Source organism: Aquarana catesbeiana, linkage group LG02 (genome assembly GCF_042186555.1).
Source record: "Aquarana catesbeiana isolate 2022-GZ linkage group LG02, ASM4218655v1, whole genome shotgun sequence".
NCBI classification, from domain to species: Eukaryota; Metazoa; Chordata; class Amphibia; order Anura; family Ranidae; genus Aquarana; species Aquarana catesbeiana.
Genome location: NC_133325.1, coordinates 481424806 through 481446343, shown reverse-complemented (window position 1 = coordinate 481446343; position 21538 = coordinate 481424806).

The window sequence follows — 21538 nt, the reverse complement described above, 5'->3', positions numbered from 1 at the left end:
CCAGTAAGATTTATTACCAAATATTCGCAAGAGCATCAAAAACTTTGGGACATACTGAACAAACATTGGTCGACCCTTCAGGAAGACCCCATTATCAATAAATACATTAGTCCTTCCCCCCAAATCACGTTTAGAAAAACAAGGTCCCTAGGTGACCAACTAACTTCAAGCCACTATGTCACCACCCCTAAACACCAACAATCGAAATCAGGAATTTTCCAATGCGGCAAATGTTCCTTTTGCCCTTGGGTAAGAGAGGGGAAATCTTTCCGATTACCCAACGGGGAAGAATTTCGACCTAAATTCTATGCAGACTGTGATACAAAAGGAGTGGTATACCTCATGCTATGTCAATGCGGCGCATTCTACGTAGGGAAAACGATAAGACACCTACGTTGTAGAATTAGGGACCATGTCTATTATTCGGGGGAAGGCAAAATGGTGACAGCAGTCAGTAGGCACCTTGATCTTTACCACAGGTTCAATGTTTCCTTTATTTCATTTATTGTACTAGCAGTGATCCCAATGGACCCCAGGGGTGGGGACTGGGACAAAGCCATTTGTCAAAAAGAAACCACATGGATAGAACGTCTATGTGCCACATTTCCCCCTGGAATTAATGAGGCCCAAACCTATAAACCTTTTCTTTAATACACACAACTTGATATTTCAATAACCCCTTCCCTCCCCCCCCCCTCCCACCCTTCCCTTTCTTCTTTTTCCCCCCTTTTCTCTTTTCACGTTGTCCTTCTCCCGAATAATAGACATGGAACTATAAAAACTATAAAATATAAAATAATTATATTGTTATGGATAACAATATATATCTATTGTAGGCATAATCATGTAACAACTTATTGTCATTCATTGATATTAATATATATGTTTTGTCTCGCTTATATTTCTACCAACTGTCTATTGTTTATTGATTGCATTTCTAATGTATATGTAGGTTTAATGTACTTCAATATATTGATTATGCAATACCTTACTGTTACTCATTCTAATATACATGTCTGGTTGAATCTCCCCTCCCCTTTTCTTTTTCCTTTACTCCATCTTGGTTGTTATTTTACCAATCCTAGCCGCCCTTTATTTATTAATACTTTATCTAAATAATACATGTTCCATTCTATCACAATTACATCTGGTTTTATTTGTAGAGGCTGCTCCTCCCCCATAGGATATGTCCATTCCCCTGCACCGCCTGGCGATACTTTCAGCAATGTGCAGCCGCCCAGCGCCACTCCTACTATTTGGATGATTGGCGCTATGGGTGTCCTCTGGTGATGTGTCAGCATGGTCGCGGCTGGTGGATTTCCTCTATCCCCTCCGTGCGAGCCAGCTGCTGATGGACTCACACGCAGGGATGGGTCATGTGCAGTAGACCCCCATGTGACCCGGGTTGCCAGGTTACTGGGACGCGGCTGCCTCCCCCGCTTCCCTGCGCGTCATCGGCTGTGCGGCCCGCTTCGGAGATGGGGAGTCTGCTCGGCCGCGTCCGTGCGGGTATCGTTGCCGGGATACCATGACGCAGCTGTCTCCTCTCTCCCCGTCGCGCCATCAGCTGTTGATGGCGCCGGAGATTGAGGCATGCACAGTATACGTCAGCGGCCGGCCTGAATGATGTCACGTCGGCTAAGCCGATTGGTGACTACAGGCGGGGCGGATGTACAAGAGACGCTTCCTGCGTCTCTCTTTGTACAACCTACACCACCAGCCACTCTCCACGAGACGGCTGTGTGGTTTGATGAGGGCAACAATCTTCCCCCCTCCATCTATCTTTTTCAGCTGATTATCCAGGTAAGCTTTGATGCACAACTGGCCATTAGATATTACTTAATAGTGATAGATGACTTATACCCTATCTCCCATTATATAGATTTTTATTTATACTTATGGCAAATTATTTTCCTCTATGGATCTATTTCTTTAACAGCCTCAGTACACCTAGAGATTGGGACTACTAACCTCTTATATATCCAAACTTATATGAATCTTGATGTAAGCCATCATGTACCTCTGACACCAGACACCCGTCCATCAAGCTAAAATTGATGTCTATTGCAAGCTACTGATACTTGCTAATAAGGTTACCCCCATTTATATAGTTATAACCTATTAGGGTAAGTTCAACATACACTGCAAATCTTATTACCATTTTTGGATGTGGAAAAACTTTATAAAATGTTATAGATTATTCCCTATATAACTATCCATTAATTTAATTTGACTATTTCCTCTTAAACCTTATTGCTGACATTTGCATAAAAACACCCTCTATCTCTTCTTTCTTTTCTATGTCATTCCTTCCCCCCCCTCCCATTCTTCTCCCTTCCCTCCCCCCCTTCTTACCCTTTCCCTCTTTTCCTATCCCCCTCTTTTCTCCCCCCCCCCTTCTCTTCACCTTTCCCCTCCCCCCCCCCTCCTTCCCCCTTTTCCCTTCCCCTTCCCCCCCCCTCCTCTCCCTTATTTTACCCTCCCTTTCTTTCACTCTTACCTGTATATTCAGCTTATATCCTATGTATTATTCAACCTTCTCTTTCTATTATGTTACATACGTCCCCACATTGTCTGTCTTTCGCCATGGCCCTGTAGGATGGATGCATGTTCTTGGGTTCAGGAGCCAGCCTCTCTTAGTACATCTTTATATGTTTTTTCTTGTGATTTCTTTCACTTACCCCTATTCAAAAATACTATACTATTACGCAAATTTATTATAATATGATGAATGATTTACCGTAAATGTATTGCTTATTACAGTACCCAATTCTATGCTCCTGAAGAAGCGCATGTAGCGCGTAACATGTCGAGCCCATACAGAATCTGAGCCCATACAGAATCTGATTATCACCACTACATAGCTTCCGGTTCAACGCAATGTAACTATATTGATCAAGACCTTTTGACTTCGAATACTGCTTTAACCATTAATTTAACCATATAGCTATGTATGGAGTGCATAATTTGTAAAACTGTTTGACGCTGAATTGAACTCTATTTTGCTTCTTTGTTTTAAATTGCTTTTTAACATTTTCTAAATAAACTGGAATTTTAATAATAACATAATTAGTAATCACTGTGCCTTTAAAGTCTTGCGCCCATAATTTTTCTATTTCCTTCAATAAACAAAACAAGAGTGACAAGTTTGAAAAAAACACAATATTTTTTACTTTTTGCTATAATAAGTATCAACATTTTTTTTTTTTAAACAAATTTTTTCCTTAGTTTAGGCCGATACGTATTCTTCTACATATTTTTGGTAAAAAATATCGCAATAAGCGTATATTTATTGGTTTGCGCAAAAGTTACAGTGTCTACAAAATAAGGGGATAGATTTATAGCATTTTTATTATTATTTTTTTTTACTAGTAATGGCGGCGATCTGCAATTTTTATCATGACTGCGATATTGCGGAGGACACATCGGACAATTTTGACACATTTTTGGGACCATTCACATTTATACAGCGATCCGTGCTATAAAAATGCATTGATTGCTGTATAAATGTGACTGGCAATGAATGGGGTTAACCAGGAGGGGGCGCTGTAGGGGTTAATGTGTTGCTAGAGAGTGATTCTAACTGTGGGGGAGGGGATTCACAAGGGGGGGAGACCGATCAGTGTTCCTATGTACAAGGAACACACCATCGGTTTCCTCCCATCTGACAGGACTTGGATCTGTGTGTTTACACACACAGATCCACGGTTCTGCTCGGTTACCGGGCAATCGCGGATGCCGGGCACGCGCACCGGGACCCGAGCGATGCGGCGGGTGTGCGCGCACGCCCCCTGGGCTGCCTGGAAGGCTGTGCCTTCATATGACAGCAGCCCAGAACAACAGCTGCACCGTCCCGTCGTCATATGACGGTGGGCGGGCAGCAAGTGGTTAAAGAAAAACTCTCTTTTGTCGAAAAAAAACCACATTACCCTCTGGGTGATCAATGTACTTTGCAAGGATTTTAACAAACTTTGTTGCAGATTTCTAATTGTCTGATTCTTTCCATGTTCACAGTGAATGTGAATGGGAATGACTTTTTCATTATTAATCAGCTGATGCTCTTGCAGAGTTCTAATGACGAAAATTGCAGGACCTGAATCCCTCTAGACATACAAGCAAGATATGAAATGTTGTTCAATTGCATTTAATTTGTTTTTTTATTCCAAAAGAGATTTTATTGAAAATATATTGTATCAAAATGACAAAATCATCATACAAACATTTAGAAACCTAGAAACATTGGTTGCTATAATTAAGACAGATGTGTCAGAAATTTGTCCGTAACAGAACATCTCATATGTAAACAATTCAACGTACATACGGTGGTTGAGTGCTATGTCTAGTATAAGTAAAACAGTTAATTATTTTTTTTTAGAAAAGATATTATTAGAAGCCAAGGCATATTTTCCATCTTGTGGTACGACACTTGAGGGGGGGTTCCAGTTTGTAGAGTGATGATGTGGGGGTCTGCATGATAATTCAATCCTTATGGGATGTATAGTTACTGGTCAGGTGATCTGTTACAAGAGCTCGAATAGCAACAGGTATGAAGATGGGGTCTAGATGAGTAGTGAAAGATATAAGGATGGTGGGTAGGGCGGGGATCAAGGAGGTGTGGGAGGAAAAGGAAGGGGGGGGATAAGGACGGGGAGGGATGAGGATGGGGCGGATGAAGGAGGGTGTCAACGTGATTCAGAAGTTAGTGGTTATCTCCTCAGTCTCTGCCACTTGTAGTGTGATTGCGGTATGATAACACATCAGGGTAGAGAAGTTCAGGTTTGTAGGACACCTAGTGTCGGATATCTACGGGGGGAGAATGTTGACATGAGGTCTCCCATACTCGTCCCTTGGTTAGGGGTGGGAGAGCCATGTCAGCTGGGGTAGGAGAGGAAATACAAGGGAGGGGTCATTCAGGGGGGACTATGCAGAGTAATCCGTGTTTTTTTTTTTTCGCACGTGAGTAGGTTGTGGTCAGAAATTAGTTCATCAATGTCCGATATCTATCAGTTGTTCTAAAATGAGTCCAGCATGCCCACGTCTCTGCAAATTTGGCTGGCGAGTCTCGAGAGATGGAAATTAGTTAATTTGTTTGAACCATTCTGGGATGGTCAGTACTTGAGGAGAGCCCCAATGTCTTGGGATGCACATCTTGGCTGCATTGATTAGGGGTAAGATCAGTGTCTTACGACAATAGTGAGCTGGTAGATCTGAATGGTCAAATTTGCATTGGGCTGGAGTATGGTCTAATGTATAAGTGGATATTGATTATGTAAGTTCTCAGACTTGTGTCCAAAATGGTTGGATTGCCGGGCATGACCACAAAACATGTAGCAATGTGCCCGGTTCTCCGTCACATCTCCAGCATTTGTTGGGATATGAAGGGTTGAGCTTGTTTAAAATAGCTGGGGTTCTGTACCAACATGTTAGGGTCTTGTAATTGTTTTCCTGGATGGAAACATTTAGAGAGCCTTTGTGAGCAATCGTGAATATACGTTCCCATTGGTTTTCAGATAGCTCTGATTGTGTTTCTCTTTCCCATGTCCTGAGTGCTTTCCCTTCTTTAGGGGAGGTATCTGTAAATAGCATGGTATAGATACCGGAAATTAAGTGTTGTTGGGGGGTAGATTGGGAGCATAGGTGCTCAAATGGGGTAAGTGGCCGTGTAATGGAGGATCTCTTTTAAGAAGTAACCAATTTGAAAGTAGGTCCAGGATGGGAGAGGGTCGTTGGTGGTGGTGGGCGTTAGCTCGAGGCGATCTAGGAGAGAGCCATCGCGGAAAAATTGATGTGCTAAAATGTCTGGGTGTTGCCACTGATTTGATAGGAATTGTGCAGACATACCAGGGAGGAAGGCAGGGTTGAGCCTTATAGGTTTTAAGGGCCCCGGAGTGGATGAGATGTGCGCTTTTGACAAATTTCTCTGAAACAGCGGAGTGTAGGGTCAATAAGGGGGTGTTCCCTAAGAGTGGGGGGGATATGTTTAGGTGATAACCAGGGTGTTGAGCGTAGTGGGGAGGAGAAAAATGAATTTTCCAGTCTAACCCAGTCTTTGCATTGGTTGTGTAGTGACCAATCTACAATTCTGGTAAGATGGCAGGCCCAGTAGTATTTATTAAGATCTGGGAAACCGATGCCCCCTTTTGTTTTTGGTCGTGTTAGAAGATCATATGCAATTCTCGGACGTTTTTGCTGCCATAAAAATTCTGTGCATATCCTCTTATAAGATAGGAAGAAGGAAGGGGGAAGTTTAATGGGGATAGTTTGTAATATGTATAGAATACGGGGAAGGATATTAATTTGAACAATTGCCGCCAAACCAGGAGAACTGTGGTTTGTTCCATTTTTTGAGGTCATCGGATATGGTTTTGAAAATGGGGAGATAATTTTTGGTGAAGAGGTCTGAGAGGTTCGCTGTAAGGTAGATCCCTAGGTATTTGATTGCATCGTGTCGCTATTGGAAGGGAAAGTTAGTTTTACACTTTGTAACCGTCTCTTGTGGGATGGTGACATTGAGGGCATGGGATTTGGTGAAGTTAATTTTGAAGTTGGAGAGGTGTTGAAAGAGTTTGAAGTCTTTCAGTAAATTTGGGATTGAGATATGGGGTTCACTAAGGGAAAGTAAAATGTCATCAGCAAAGGCTGCTAACTTATAGGTGTGGCCTTCTACCGGTATGCCTTTAATATTTTCATTTTTCCTGAGACAATTCAAGAATGGTTCTAGGGTCAGAACAAAAAGGATGGGGGAGAGTGGACATCCCTGCCTCGTCCCATTGGTTATGGAGAAGGCATCCGACAGATGGCCATTAAATCTAACCCTAGCAGTTGGAGACGTGTATAGGGACATGATTGAGTTAAACATGCGGTTTTGAAGTCCTATGTGTCTCAATACTGCTCCCATGTAGTCCCAGGCCAACGCCTTCTCCGCGTCCAACGTTAGGAAGAAACCTTTATGCTTGTTGGTTGTCATCCAATGGTGGAGGTTTAAGGCTTTAATGGTGTTATCTCTTGCCTCTCGCCCTGGAATAAAGCCGACTTGGTCTTTTTCTATCAAAAATGGTAGAAGAGGAAGAAAACGATTGGCAAGGATTTTGGCAAAGAGTTTTATATCGACGTTTAGTAGGGAAATCGGCCTGTAGTTAGTAACTAGTGTCGTGTCTTTCCCCTCTTTTGGTATAATTGTAATGTGTGCTTCAAGAAGTCTGTGGAAGGGGAGCGTGGAGGAGGAAAGGGAGTTAAAGGCCTTAAGGAAGGGGCCAGTGAGTACTTCTGTGAATGTTTTAAAATAAGCAGCTGTGAATCCGTCTGGGCCGGGGCTTTTTCCTGTTTTTAATTGTTTGATTGCATATTTTAGTTCATCTTCCGAAATGGGATTTTCTAATAGGCATGCATCCTCTCTGTCGATGGGTTTAGGGCAGTGTTCCTTTAACAATTTCTTGATAAGCGAGTGTCTAGTGTTGTTTGTAGCGGGATCGTCTGATTGTGGATTGAGGTTGTACAGAGTGGAATAGTATGCCTCAAATTGGGAAGCTATATCTGGGGCCGTGACTTTAGACCTTCCTTGGGAATCATTGATACTATGGATGTTGGTGCGGGCTTTTTTTGTTTGGATGGCTTTGGCAATGTATTTACCGCTTTTGTTCCCAAATTCATAAAATAGTTTCTGTTGTAGAATAAATTTACATTTTGTTTTGTGGGATAACTCAACAAGTAGGAGTTCTCTGGTTTGTGTGAGGTTCTGGTATGTTTGTTGAGCTTGTGTTTGTTTGTGAGCTAGCTCTAGGGTTTTGATCTTGTGAATCAGGTTTGTGATTTTGGCTTGGTGAGCCTTTTTCCGCGAAGTCTTTAGGGCAATGAGTTTCCCCCTTAGGACGCATTTGTGGGCCTCCCATTGTGTCAGTGGGGCTGTTTTGCCATTGTCATTGTCTAGAAAGAAATTTTGTATGGCTTGCCTAATGTCATTGCAGTCCTCTTCCGATGCATTTAATTTTTGAGACACATGCAGTATTGCAGATGGAAGAGGAAAAGTAATAAAAAAAAAAAAAAAATCTATTACATTATAACTTGTGTAGCAATTGTATATGACATATTATTTTTCTGTGTATTTGCTATTTTTTCCCCACAAAAGTGGAGTTACCATTTACACCTACATAAGCCTTCTTAAGTCCCAGGGATTTTTTCAGTTTTTGGACATGTGATAGAGCCTTGGGATCTTTTTTCAGGTAAATTAAAGCCTTTCACATTTAGCGATATGCACTTCAACGTCAAGGACGGGCTGGGAGACTGTTTGCTCTGCATGATGGTGCGGAGTTAGAGTTGCTGGAGGAACTTTATGCAATTGGGTTAGAAGAATTGCTGGAGAGCAAGGAGAATGGCCAATTTGTTGAATGGGGGTGTGGGGGCAGAGCCAAACAATCAGTAGGTGCTTGAGACAGGAAGTAACAGGAGAAGGGGGGGTCTTGTGAAAGAAGAGAACAGCTGAAGGTCTTGTATTGGATGAGGCTTAGCAGAGGTGGGGGATATAGCCAATAAGGAGATAAAGAGGAGAGATAGTAGGGCGATCTGAGAGAGGGGGAGGAGGGAGAGGTGTAGTAGGAAGGGAATAAGGATGAAGGGATAGCTCAGAGAGAGGAGAGGAGAAAGAAAGGTTAGAAACAAGAAAGAGGAAAAAAAAAGGGGGGAGAGGGGAAGGAGGAAGAAAGGTTAGAGGTGAGAAAATACCAGAGGTGGTACTATATTACGTATATCACCTATAGAGGGAGATTCTGGAATGTCAGCAGTCGTCCAAAAAGGACCGCTGTGTGGGGACAAATGGAAGGACAGGAACCACAGGGGGTTACGAGCCAGGGACCGAAACTGGAAGCGTGAAGAGGTACAGAGTGAGAAAATTGTTAGTGAGAGACCTGCACAGAAGTACACAGTCAAACAACTTGGTTCTTATAACACAGTGAATAACAGGTTAACACTCAGATCAACTTAGTCGAGGACCACCAGTGCATTCGGCAGCTGTTAGAACAAAACAAAACAAACCAAATAAAACAAAAAAAAACCCACCCGGGGGGGGGGGGGGGCATGGGAGGGTGGGGGAAGGGTACACATGGGGAAAGGGAAGGGGAAGGGAAGATAAAGTGGAAAATTGGGGTAAGCATATTGTTATAATCAGCAGGTGTTGCTGACTGACCCGGGCGACTTGTAGTTTTCTGGAGGGTGTCGCGTCAAGCCCAATTTAGGATAATAGAGGTCACAATGTTCAGGGTGAATCACCCAAGGACCCGGGATGCCAAACCTATATTGCTAAATGCACTTGTATTGCGTGCTTGCACGTGGGCTAGTTTAGGTATTAAATAATGATTAGGATCTACTATTGTATCTATCATAATGAGGGAGATGGTGCCCCACATACAGATTTTGGAGCAATGTATCCCGGGTTCTTAGGGTGCTAAACAAAAATGGATAATAACTCATTTAATAGCTCATCTCTGAGATATAGGGGGACAGCTATTCATCCAAAAGTAACTCTAGAGTATGCGTTAATGTATTGGAGTCCATTAAACAGATGGCCTTAGCCTGAAGTATTATACTCTGAACAGCTATGCAAATATTAAAGCTTGTGTAGACCCTGTGATCTCTGGGTGTTCTCTGCAGGGCACTGCATGTTTAGGCAAATTAGCCCGACTGTAATAACATGTCCTCGGGTGGCATATATGGATGAATCTTCAAAAAGAGAGGTTTAACAAACTCACGGAGTGGTGTCAATTTCCTTTGTGGCATGAGTACAAATTGGGGCAACAGACCTTTTCCAGATTGTGAGCACCATAGAAAGCATTACCTTGAGTTCTAATGTCAGGTGCAGTCACAATATGCGTTGACGATTCCATATTGCATTCTGTGCGATGTTGGAGAAATGTCCGGGCGAGCAGGTCAGGAAGGAGGTTTCCGCTGGGGAAAATCTTTGGATATTCTTTGAAGGGAAAATCACCTCATCTGTCGGATGGAACGTCAAAATGGGCAACCGCGGGCGTGAGGTTGGAAGGTGAAGTAGTAAGGCACCTCAAGTTCAACACCGGTATACTGGAGGGGGAGTGGGATGAGGGAGGGAGAAAAATAAATCAGGAGACCAGGGTGACGAAAAACAAAGCAACTGGGGAAAAATCAGCTGTAAAGGCACTCACGTACAGGTGGACCATGGATGAGGTACAGCAGAGTTCTTTAGACCTCTGGGCGGTCCCTTCTCAAGGCAGGAGAGGGTGGAGAGCCAGGGCTGCGATGGTAAATGTCGCGGCGTGATGCGCGGGGGTCCGGTGAAGCCATATCGGATCTGTGTCTGCGAGATCTGTGGCGTTGGGCTTTAGGCGACGGGTTGAGAGAGACCGGTAGCCAGGGTTCCGTGGGGAAGTAGAATGCGTACCATTCTGGAAGCTCAATATGAGGAAGATCGAAATGCTCACAGAACGCCTGCAGGTCTTCCGGTGAACGGAGCAGTGCAGAGCGTCCCCTATTGGACGCCGAGAGAGTGAAGGGAAATTTCCAGCGATATGGGATGTTCCTCGTGCGCAGGGTTTCCAGAAGGGGGCGCAGGGCTCTTCTGTTCTGCAACGTTATCTGGGATAAGTCCTGGAAGAGTTTAATTTCAGCGCCATTGTGCAGGATTCTGCCCCGTTCCCTGGCTTTGCGAAGAATTTCTTCTTTAAGTGGATAGTTGACAACACAACAAATCACATCTCTGGGTGGTTCATTATCACGGGGTTGAGGACACAGGGCACGGTGTGCCCTCTCCATTTCAATCGGGGAGTCTGCAGGGCGATCAATTAATCAATCAATTAACTCATTAAAAATTGTACAAATTGTCTGTTGTAAGGTCCCCTGGTTCAATGCTTTCAGGTACCCCCTGCACTCTAATATTGTGCCTCCGACCACGATTGTCGAGATCTTCGACATGTCTATGGAGGTCTAGAAGATGAGAGAGTTGTGAGTCATAGGTGCACTGTACCTGGTGGATGGCGGCAGCATGGGTTTGCGTTGTTTGTTCCACTTCGCCGATGCGGTGTACTACCGCCTGGATGTCTGGTCTAAGTTCGGCTATTGCTGCTGTAACTGTGTTTTTAATATCCAAGGCCACCTTCTCTAGGTCAAGCAGGCTGAGGAGTTGAGGTCATTCACCAGAGGGTGATGATCCCCCCGCCGTCGGGGTACCGGATACAGCGCTAGGTGAGGTCGGGGTCTGGGCCTGGGAGACCATGTGTGCGGACATACGCTGGGTTCGGAATATGTCCGCGATCTGTCTACTCAGCTGCGTGCTGTGATTGATGGCTGCTCGGGATGCCGAGGAACTCCGGGTGGATCTGTTCATGGCTAATAAGTGATGTAGATCTCCCACAAGGCAGGATTCGGTCCCCAGGTCGCAGGAGCTAGCAAGTTATGCTGCCATCTTGGTCACCGTCCAGGCCACGCCCCCTTTTTTTTTTACATAACAAGAAAGACAGTGCTTTTTTTATACCATACTTTAAATTGTAGACTTTTTTTTATAAATGAGACAAATGGTGTAAAAGAAAAAAAAAAAAAGTTTTCTATTTGTCAAGAATCAAACAATACCAAATGTGCCTGTTTTTTCCAAGCTATTGGGAAAATATAATGCAGAAACAATGGTGTATGTATTAGATTTTAATTTCAAAGCTTTTTTTCCCAACACCACGACATGACAACAAAGGCCCTATCTATGATCCATCTATGTAAGACCATGGCACTATTTTGAACAGAAAACAGTCTAAAGTATTATATTGTGATTGTTTTTTAACATTTGTAAATGTTGGTTTTATGTTAGGGTTACTTAAACTTAAACCGAAATTGTTTTTTTTCAGTTTCATATGTATTTAAGTAGGTAATAATGCTACAAAATGTGTTTTACCCTTCTTCCTACACATAAGAACACCACATAGGTCTTAGTCAATTGGTGGAAACACAAAAGCATTCTGGGTGCCAGTAGCTGAAAAAATGCTATGTCAGTTTTTAGGTGCTTTAAATGATGTAGGACTTTGACTTTAAACCACGTTTTTAGAATACACTTGGCAGCAAAATTAGAAAACACACATTTTTCAACAGAAGTGTAAATTTGGTGATGGGTTTCACATACACAGCGACGGCAACCTCTCCCATGCACAAGGATATCATAATCGTATGCCTTATGCCGCGTACACACGATCGGACTTTACGGCATACTTGGTCCGAATTTCGTCGGACAATTCAATCGTGTGTGGGCTCCAGCGGACTTTGTTTTCTTAAAAGTTTGATGGACTTAGATTTGAAACATGTTTCAAATCTATCTGACGGACTCGAGTCCGGTCGAAAAGTCCGCTCGTCTGTATGCTAGTCTGACGGACAAAAACCGACTCTAGGGCAGCTATTGGCTACTGGCTATGAACTTCCTTGTTTTATTCCGGTCGTACGTCATCACGTACGAATCCGTCGGACTTTGGTGATCGTGTGTAGGCAAGTCCGTTCTTTCGGAAAGTCAGTCGAAAAGTCCGCCGGGCAAAGTATGCCATAAAGTCCGGTCGTGTGTACGTGGCATTAGTCACCAGGTGGAAATATGGTAAGGCCCAGAATCAAGGGAATGTATGTATTCTGGCTGCCAATGCCTATAAACTGCTATGCCAGGTTTTTGGGCACCATACTGCATTTACAGTGGCTAAACAGTGGCTGGACTTAAAAGGTAACAGCCTCAAGGTTTTTGACAAGAGGTATAACTTAAACTTTGAACACCAGTTTTTATAATGTACTTAGCAGCAATGTTAGAAAAAAGATTAAAGTGGTTCTAAAGCCTTAAGGTTTCTTGCCTTAATGTATTATATGCATTAAGGTAAAAGAAACCTTCTGTTAAAGAGGATCCCACCAGCCCATATTACCTGAGCCAGGTCTCAATCCAGTGCAGTGCATAAAAGCAGTGGCTCTCCCAGGTCTTTCCCTGCTCATTGGCTCCTGCTCCTGTCAATCTAATCCTAAAATGAGGGAGTGGGGGGCGGGGCTGAGACTGCCTGTCTGTGTCAATAGATGCAGACAGGGAGGCTCGAGAATGAGACCTATATAAGTGCCCCCATAGAAAGTGACATTCTATGGGAGCATTCAGTTGGGGGGAGGAGCCAGAAGCACTCATAGGGGACCTTAGAAGAGGAGGACTGGGGCACAAGCATTGCACAGAGCAAGTAAGAATAACATGTTTATTATTTTACTTAGAAAAAAGGAAGCTTTAGAAATCATTTTGAATTCAAATTTTTCATTGAAAGCATAAATTTATTGATGGGTTTCACAAACAAATTGATGAAATAGTATATAGCGCACTACTCCCTTGGGAGCTGCTGAGTTTTAGTTTTTTATCTTTGCCAATCGCTCCACTTCCGATCTCCCATGCACCCACATAACACCAAACAGTCAAAGTTACACTTTAAGTTTCTTTATTTGGGATGAAATCCGTGGGATCTTCAATTAAGTATATGAGATGTCCCATGAGGCCCCATATGGTTGCCGGGCGGTTTTTTTAATCCCCTCCTGGTTCCTTTCCTTTTGTGTAATGCAGCACTCCCTGAATCCCACAGGTGAACATGACTCTGAATAATGTCTCCTGTAATGATTTCGCACTGCAGCTTATTGCTTCTTCTTTAAGATATATAGCTGAGGATTTACTATTCTGAATAGCTCCTCTGCTTAACTCAGTAGGCTTCCTTTGGGGTATTGGTTCTTTAAGGTCAACACCTACACCACTTTCCTTATTACCCGCATATCAACATCCTTTAGGTACTTGAATGTAATAGAAATTGTGATCCTTGAATTTACAATATAAGTTCCTCTCTCAGCTCCTCTGGGTTTGCACTCTCTTTGCTCTCTCCCAACCAAATGTCCATGTTCTACTCACAGTCGATCACCCAGGTTTTCATCTGCCACTTTGCTCCTACTTCCTCCTTTTCTTGACCGGCACCTCCCCGCGTGGGAGCGTCCGGTGGTTCCTTGTCGACTGCATGCTGACTCCTTATCCAGGGCCTAGGCTCTCAGCCTCCCTGGATCCTCTTCCGGCACCAAGGCTCCGGGATCTCTGAATTCCCGGGCTGCTGGGCCTAACTTGTGGACTCTGAATCCTGAACTGAGTCTGCGAACCCCTCCCAGAGCATGTGACCCCCATTTTATGTGAGACCTCCCCTTGACCGAAGAAATTAACCATTGGTCAATCCTCTCAAATGCGTTTCCTGACACTCAGGTCTCAGCCCATTCTCTCTCTTCAGCAAAATCCACCGTCAAGCAGAGAAGGTTTTCCTAAACCCAAATATAGGCGTCCACACCCCCTTCTATCCTGTCACTTCCAACCCCGAATTACCATCCAGGCCTAGCAAAGAACACAGGCCTGAACAAATTTACCTGTCTGTATATCCTACTCTATCAAAAAAAAACCATAAAGCACCTACCTAAAGGTAAAGGGCGCTACAAGTATAAACTGCATCCAGAAATGTGTTCAATCACCTCTCCCATGCAAAAAAGATACCATATAAATATGCTTTAACCACTTTAGTACTAGGTACTTTCACCCCCTTCCTGCCCAGGCCAATTTTCAGCTTTCAGTGCTGTCGCACTTTGAATGACAATTGAGCGGTTATGCAACACTGTACCCAAATGAAATTTTTAGCACTTTTTTGAGACAGAAAAAGCTTTCTTTTGGTGGCATTGAATCACCACTGGGTTTTTTTTTTTTTTTTGCTAAACAACCCAAAAATTGCCAAACATTTTGAAAAAAAAGTATTTTAGTCTTTCGTTTCTGCGTAGGAGCCACATCGGGGGGGGGGGGGGGGACGAGGTTCTGGGAGGATGTCTATGGATGCCCTCACAAAACTATGTGACCATCTTTTAGCTATAGAGCAGTACTAAAGTGGTTAAACTGGCTATAGATGGATTGAAGATTTAGAAATGAATTTGTTCAAGAAAAATGTTCCTTCCTGCTTCAAATTTTCTTGTCACTTCAATCAAAATCAAATGTCAATTTGACCCACTAATATTTAGAAAAACTAACAAACTTTCTAAAAACATTGTTTCCTTAAGAATTTTCATTCAAAATTCTATCCACCTATGGCCAGCTTTAGTTAACAGGTAGGAATATGGTGGGGCCCATGTCAGTTTTTGGGCATTTACAGTGGCTCAGAAGTGGTAAGATTACAGAAATGACCCCAACATGACTATATTTAGGAACGTCATCACAAGGTTTTTGCAAAGAGGTTTAATTTGACATTTGAATCCAATTTTTTTACAATGCACTTGACAGAAAAATAGAAAAAAATGCAAATGAACATTTTTCAATTATTGGGTACCAAAACACAGTAATATCATGGTATAAATTGCATCCAACACTATGTTCAGTTACCTCTGCCTTGCACAAGGATACCATATATGTAATGTCATAGTCCCTTGGTGTTAATATGGCATGGGCCAGAAAAAAAGAAGTGAACTCCAGCCATCAATGGCTGAAAACTGTTAGCTTTTTTTGGCACTGTACTGCATTCACAGTTGCACAAAAGTGTCAGGACCCTGTTTAAGTGATGTCTTAGTTCCATGCATAGGCATGCGACCGGGTGTGCCAGGTGTGCCTGGGAACACCATAATCACCTTGTGCGGTGCCAAATTCCCCTGATTCCCACCTGCAGTGCTGCCAGCTTCCCTCCTCTCCTCTCCTATTGGCTGCTGTGGGGATGTTTCAGGATGGGGAGAGTGGAAGGGGCCGGTAAATATTTAATTTATCATCCCTTTCTTTTTGTGCGTAAACACAGTGAGTGATCTGTACTGATCTCTCCTGTGTTCTTTCTTAAATGAAGCATAGTAAACTATGCAGATATCCATAGCTCACGTAGGAGAATCTGTCTACAGGACAACTATTAGTCATGTACTCCACAAATCGGCCTTTATGGAAGAGTGGCAAGAAAGTTTTCAAGAAGCCATGTTGGGGGACACAGAAAACATGTGGAAGAAGATGCTCCCGTCAGATGAGACCAAATTTGAGCTTTTTGACCTAAAAGCAAAACACTATGTGTGGTGGAACACTAACACTGCACATCACATTGAAATAGCCATCCCCACCATGAAACATGGTGGTGGCAGCATCATGTTGTGGGGATGCTTTTATTCAGCAGGGAAAGTGAAGCTGGTCAGAGTTGATGGGAAGATGGATGCAGCCAAATACAGGGCAATCTTACAAGAAAACCTGTCAAAGTCTGCAAAAGACTTGAGACTGGGGTGGAGGTTCACCTTCCAGCAGGACAATAACCCTATACGTACAGCCAGAGCTACAATGGAATGGGTTAGAGCAAAGCATATTCATGTGTTAGAATAGCCCAGTCAAAGTCCAGACCTAAATCCAGTTGAGAATCTGTGGCAAGACTTCAAAAATTGCTGTTAACAGACACTCTCCACCAAATCTGACAGCGCTTGAACAATTTTGCAAAGAAGAATGGGCAAAAATTTCACTCTCTAGATGTGCAAAGCTGGCAGAGACATACCCAAAAAGACTTGCAGCTGTAATTGCAGTGAAAGTTGGTTCTAGAAAGTATTGACTCAGGGGGCTAAATACAAATGCACGCCATTTATATTTATTTGTAAAAAATTTTGAAAACCATTTATCATTTCCCTTCCACTTCACAATTATGTGCCACTTTGTGTTGATCTATCACATAAAATCCCAATAAAATACATTTACATTTTTGGTTGTAACATGACAAAATGTGGAAAGTTTTAAGGGGTACGATTACTTTTTTAAGGCACTGTATGGTGTAACAAAAGAGCCCGCTGTTCACATATCCATCTTGTTAAGCACAAGAAAACAGGTGGAGTTGGCCTTGTGGATTTTCCAGACCATTGGGTTGCCACACACGTGTCCCAACTGAAACAACGGTTTCTTCCCTCACAATCCCAGACATTGAGTCTTATTTATTATGTACTTAAGACCTCAAAACGATCCTGCTGGCAGACATGTGAAAATGCATTGATACATCTCCTTTCCATTTTACAATGAGATCATCATTGTTAGCTTGGAACACTTCACCAGACATAAAACTGAAGTCCCACAAAATTCCACAGTCTCGATCCCCATCTCTACCTTGGACTCTCTTATCCTTAACTTCTCCACAAAAAAATGCCTGGGGGCAGGTATTCGATGGGTGGAGGATCTCTGTCAAGGGTCTCACATCAAACCCGTGGAAGACTTAGTTAAAATGTTCCATATTTCCCCTAAGGACCTCTTTACTTATATACCTTTGTCCAAATTTCTGAAAGCTAATCCCTTGCCTTCCTTAAATATACATTCTTCAAACTGGAAGTTCCTTATATGTTCCAACCCCAAAACTAAAGGTACCTCATTGTTCTATTCCATTCTCCAGAAAAACGGAACTTTCTATAAGACCCCCCCCCCATGGCTAAGTGGGAATCTGACCTCTGCTATGATTTCTCTGATGTCCAACGGAAAATGGCTATTTGTTTTTCCCAAAGCTTTACCCACTATGTCAACCACTGGGAACTGTCCCAAAAGGTCTTATGGTACCTAACTCTGTATCATTTAGCAAAATTATCTCCTGAGAATTCCTCTCTCTGCTGGAGAGGCTGTGGACACATAGGTACCCTCCCACACATACTTTGGCATTGTAAAGGCTTAACCAGTTACTGGAATAAAGTCTTCCAACTTATATCTAGAATCACTGGGATTCTTACCCAGCGTTGGCCTTACTTTACTTAAAACATTAACTTCCCCATTCAAATCCGCAACATTGTAGTAATCATTCTCATGTCCACCAAGATGCTCATTACCAAACTCTTGAAGTTTGCTCAAGCATTCAATGTGTCCGAGATAGTTGCTCATATAAACCTAACCTATAACTATGAAAAGGGCTTAGCTCTCAGAACAGGTTCTATGCAAAAATTGAAAATGATGTGGAGTCCATGGAGCTCAATGACATCTCCTATCCTTGATTGATATACTTTATAAGTTGGTATATAGGCTGATTACTACTATTTCCTCATGCTTATCAGTGCTGTGCTTTATTATAAGCATTGAGTGACTGGTTTATTGTTACCCTTGTTGCTCTGTGTCCTTTACTATATGTACAACATGTATAACAGTATAAACCAATAAAAATGTATTGTTGAAAAAAAACAAAATGTCTGCTTGTGTTATTAGTTCACTGATTTTCTCAGAGGTCTGCACTAAGATATAAGTCAAATTTTAGGCATCCTTTGCAACAGAAATGTAATTTTTTATGAGATACTCCCTAAGTGTTATTTATGTCTACAGAGATGCAGACACAGCAGCTTTTCTCATCAGAACACTGAGAGTTAACCAGCTGATTGTATTGCACAGAGACCCTCCCATTTAGATTCAACCAGTTATTTCTTTAAAGCAGTAATGCACCAACGTTTGGTAAAATCCTTGCAATGTGCATTGATCACCCAGAGTGTTTTTTTTTAAAACAAAGGTGAAGTTAATTTTTAGGAGGTCTTTGGCAAAGTTTGTTTAGCCAAAACATTCTAAGCCAAAAATGTCTATTATATTGTGTGTTAACATGCTTTTACCATTCATTAACATTGGTGCAATTTATTTCTTTAGGCTTCTTTATTGTGAACCTGTGCTTTGTCCATAAAGGATGAAATTGCAAGTTCACTTTAACCGCTTCCCAACCAGTTGTACTGCGGCAAAATGGCACGGGCAGGCGAATCGCTGCTACGATTGGATTCGATCCAGAACCGATCAATCCCCAGGCCCAGGCCAATGAATTCTGGCCTGGACCTGGTGATCGCTCCTGGTGAATGAGATCCTTCCCCTGCATGTGTAAGTGTAAACACAGCAGGGGAAGTGATGTCATCTCTCCTCGTGTCAGTCTTTTCCATTCCACACCGAGGAGAGAGCATCTCACAGTAAGTGCACCAACACTACACTGACACCAGTTCACATAGGTACACTTGCCACCCCCCCAACCACCCACCCGATCGTCCCCTAGTTAACCTCTTTACCCCCTGTCACTGTGTCACCCAGTGCAGTGTTCAGATTTTTTTTTGATCACTGTACTGGTGTCATTAGTGACACTAATCAGTGTTAGGGTAATTAGTGGTAGGCCCAGATAGGTCTAGGGACCCCACTAATAAAGGTTTAACCTCTTGATCACTCCCTGTCACCAGTGATCACTGTATAAGTGTCACGGGTGACGCTGGTTAGCTAGATTCTTTTTTATAGCATCAGGGCACCTGCCGTATATTACCCAATAAAGATGTAACCCCCTGATCACCCGGCGGGTGAGATAAGTTAGGTTTTAGAGTCAATCAGGGTCTGCGTCGCCCCAGGCAGCATCAGATTAGTGCTATTAGCGCTAACACCCACGCACGCACCATACATCTCCCTTAGTAGTATAGCGTTGGAACACATCAATATCTGATCTGATCATAACTATATTAGCATCCCCAGCAGTTTAGGGTTCCCAAAAACGCAGTGTTAGCAGCATTTTTTGGTAGCGCTTGAATCAGTCGATGACAGTCAGGTGCTTTTTTCCTTGTGAGTCTCACTACTGTACCAGTAAATTTAGAGACCAAAATGTCAAATCGAAGGTAGAGTAGTGAAGAGGCCTACATGTTTCTGAGCATGACAGATAGTGAAGAGGAAGTCACCCACCTGTCAGATTCAGGCTCAGAATATGAACCTGTAGACAGCAGCGGCACCCTGACAGTTAGCTCTGACGACAGAGTTATGGTCCCTGCCAAGCTCAGGCATACTAGACCATTCTTCTTCTGTCGTTGAGGTGCAAGAACTGCAGGGCTCTTGTATGGAGCAGAGAGCCAATACTAGTGCCGCTTATCCTTCTGGTGAAGAGTACCTGTCACTACCTATTGCTATCATAGGGGATATTTACATTCCTTGAGATAACAGTAAACATTATAAAAAAAATGAAAGGAACAGTTTAAAAACTGCATTCGCCAATGCTAATTGGGAGCCCACCACTTCAGAAGCACCTGTACTTCCCCCATTCACTGGCCAACCCGGAATTCAGGTGGAAACAGTTGATTTTATGTCACTTGATTTTTATTTGCTGTTTTTCACCAAAGATTTCTATAGATCTATTTTAGACCAAAGCAATTTATATGCTGGTCAATTCATCGCCGCTAATCACCAGCTGACCCTTGCCAGAGAATGGTACTTCCCCCATTCACTGGCCAACCCGGAATTCAGGTGGAAACAGTTGATTTTATGTCACTTGATTTTTATTTGCTGTTTTTCACCGAAGATTTCTATAGACCTATTTTAGACCAAAGCAATTTATATGCTGGTCAATTCATCGCCGCTAATCACCAGCTGACCCTTGCCAGAGAATGGAAACCAAATACGGTTTCAGAATTTAAGACCTTCCTGGGCCTATCCCTCCTTATGGGCATAGCTAAAAAGAGTGAGTTGCAGTCATATTGGTCCACTGACCCAATTCACCATATGCCGTGTTCTCTGCCTCCATGACCAGGACACGATATGAGCAGATCTTGCGGTTCATGCACTTCAATGATAATGAACTCTGTCATCCTCGGGGTGACCCTGAATTTGATCGGCTCTACAAAATTTGGCCCCTCGTAAACCACTTCAAACAACGATTTGCAGCCTTGTATACTCCCCATCAAGTTGTCTGCATTGATGAGTCCCTGATTAAGTTTTCTGGCCGCTTGTCATTCAAACAGTATCTTCCTAGCAAGCGTGCCAGATATGGGGTCAAGATGTATAAGCTCTGTGACAGGGCCACAGGCTATACATATAGTTTTATGGTTTATGAGGAAAGAGATAGTTACGTAGAGCCAGAGAACTGCCCAGACTACATAGGGAGCGCTGGTAAGATTGTGTGGGACTTGGTGTCACCCTTATACCGAATGGGGTACCACTTGTATGTGGACAATTATTACACAAGCATGCCACTTTTTAGTGAATGAATGAATGAATGAATGAATGAATGAATGATTTGTAAAGCACTGCAAATGCAAACTGAATCACCTCAAGGCCCTAAATGCATTTTGTGTTGTCAGCTTCTTAGAAAAGGAAGGTCTTGAGTTTTTTCCTGAAGGCCAGATGGTTTTCTTCCCTGCGGATGTGAGTCGGAAGAGTGTTCCATAGCCGAGGTCCCTGGACTGCGAATCTTCGTACTCCCTTTGCTTTGTAGCGGTATTTGGGAATGAGGAGGAGGTTTTGGTTAGATGATTGCAGATTGTGATTGGGTGTGTAGTGTTTTATTTTCTCTCTGAGGTATTGAGGGCGTTACCTTGTATGCATTTGTGGGTGAGGCTGAGGGTCTTGAATGTGATACGATTCTTTACGGTTAGCCAATGTAGGCTCCTCAGGGATGAGGAAATGGACTCCCAGGCTTTTTTTCCTGTTAGCAGTCTTGCCGCTGCGTTTTGGTCACTTGTTTGATCACCAAATTGGCGCATGTGGCATCCTGCAATCTAATCGCCGGGGCTTACCTCAGAGGCTTGTAGATTCCCATCTTAGGCTGGGGGAGAG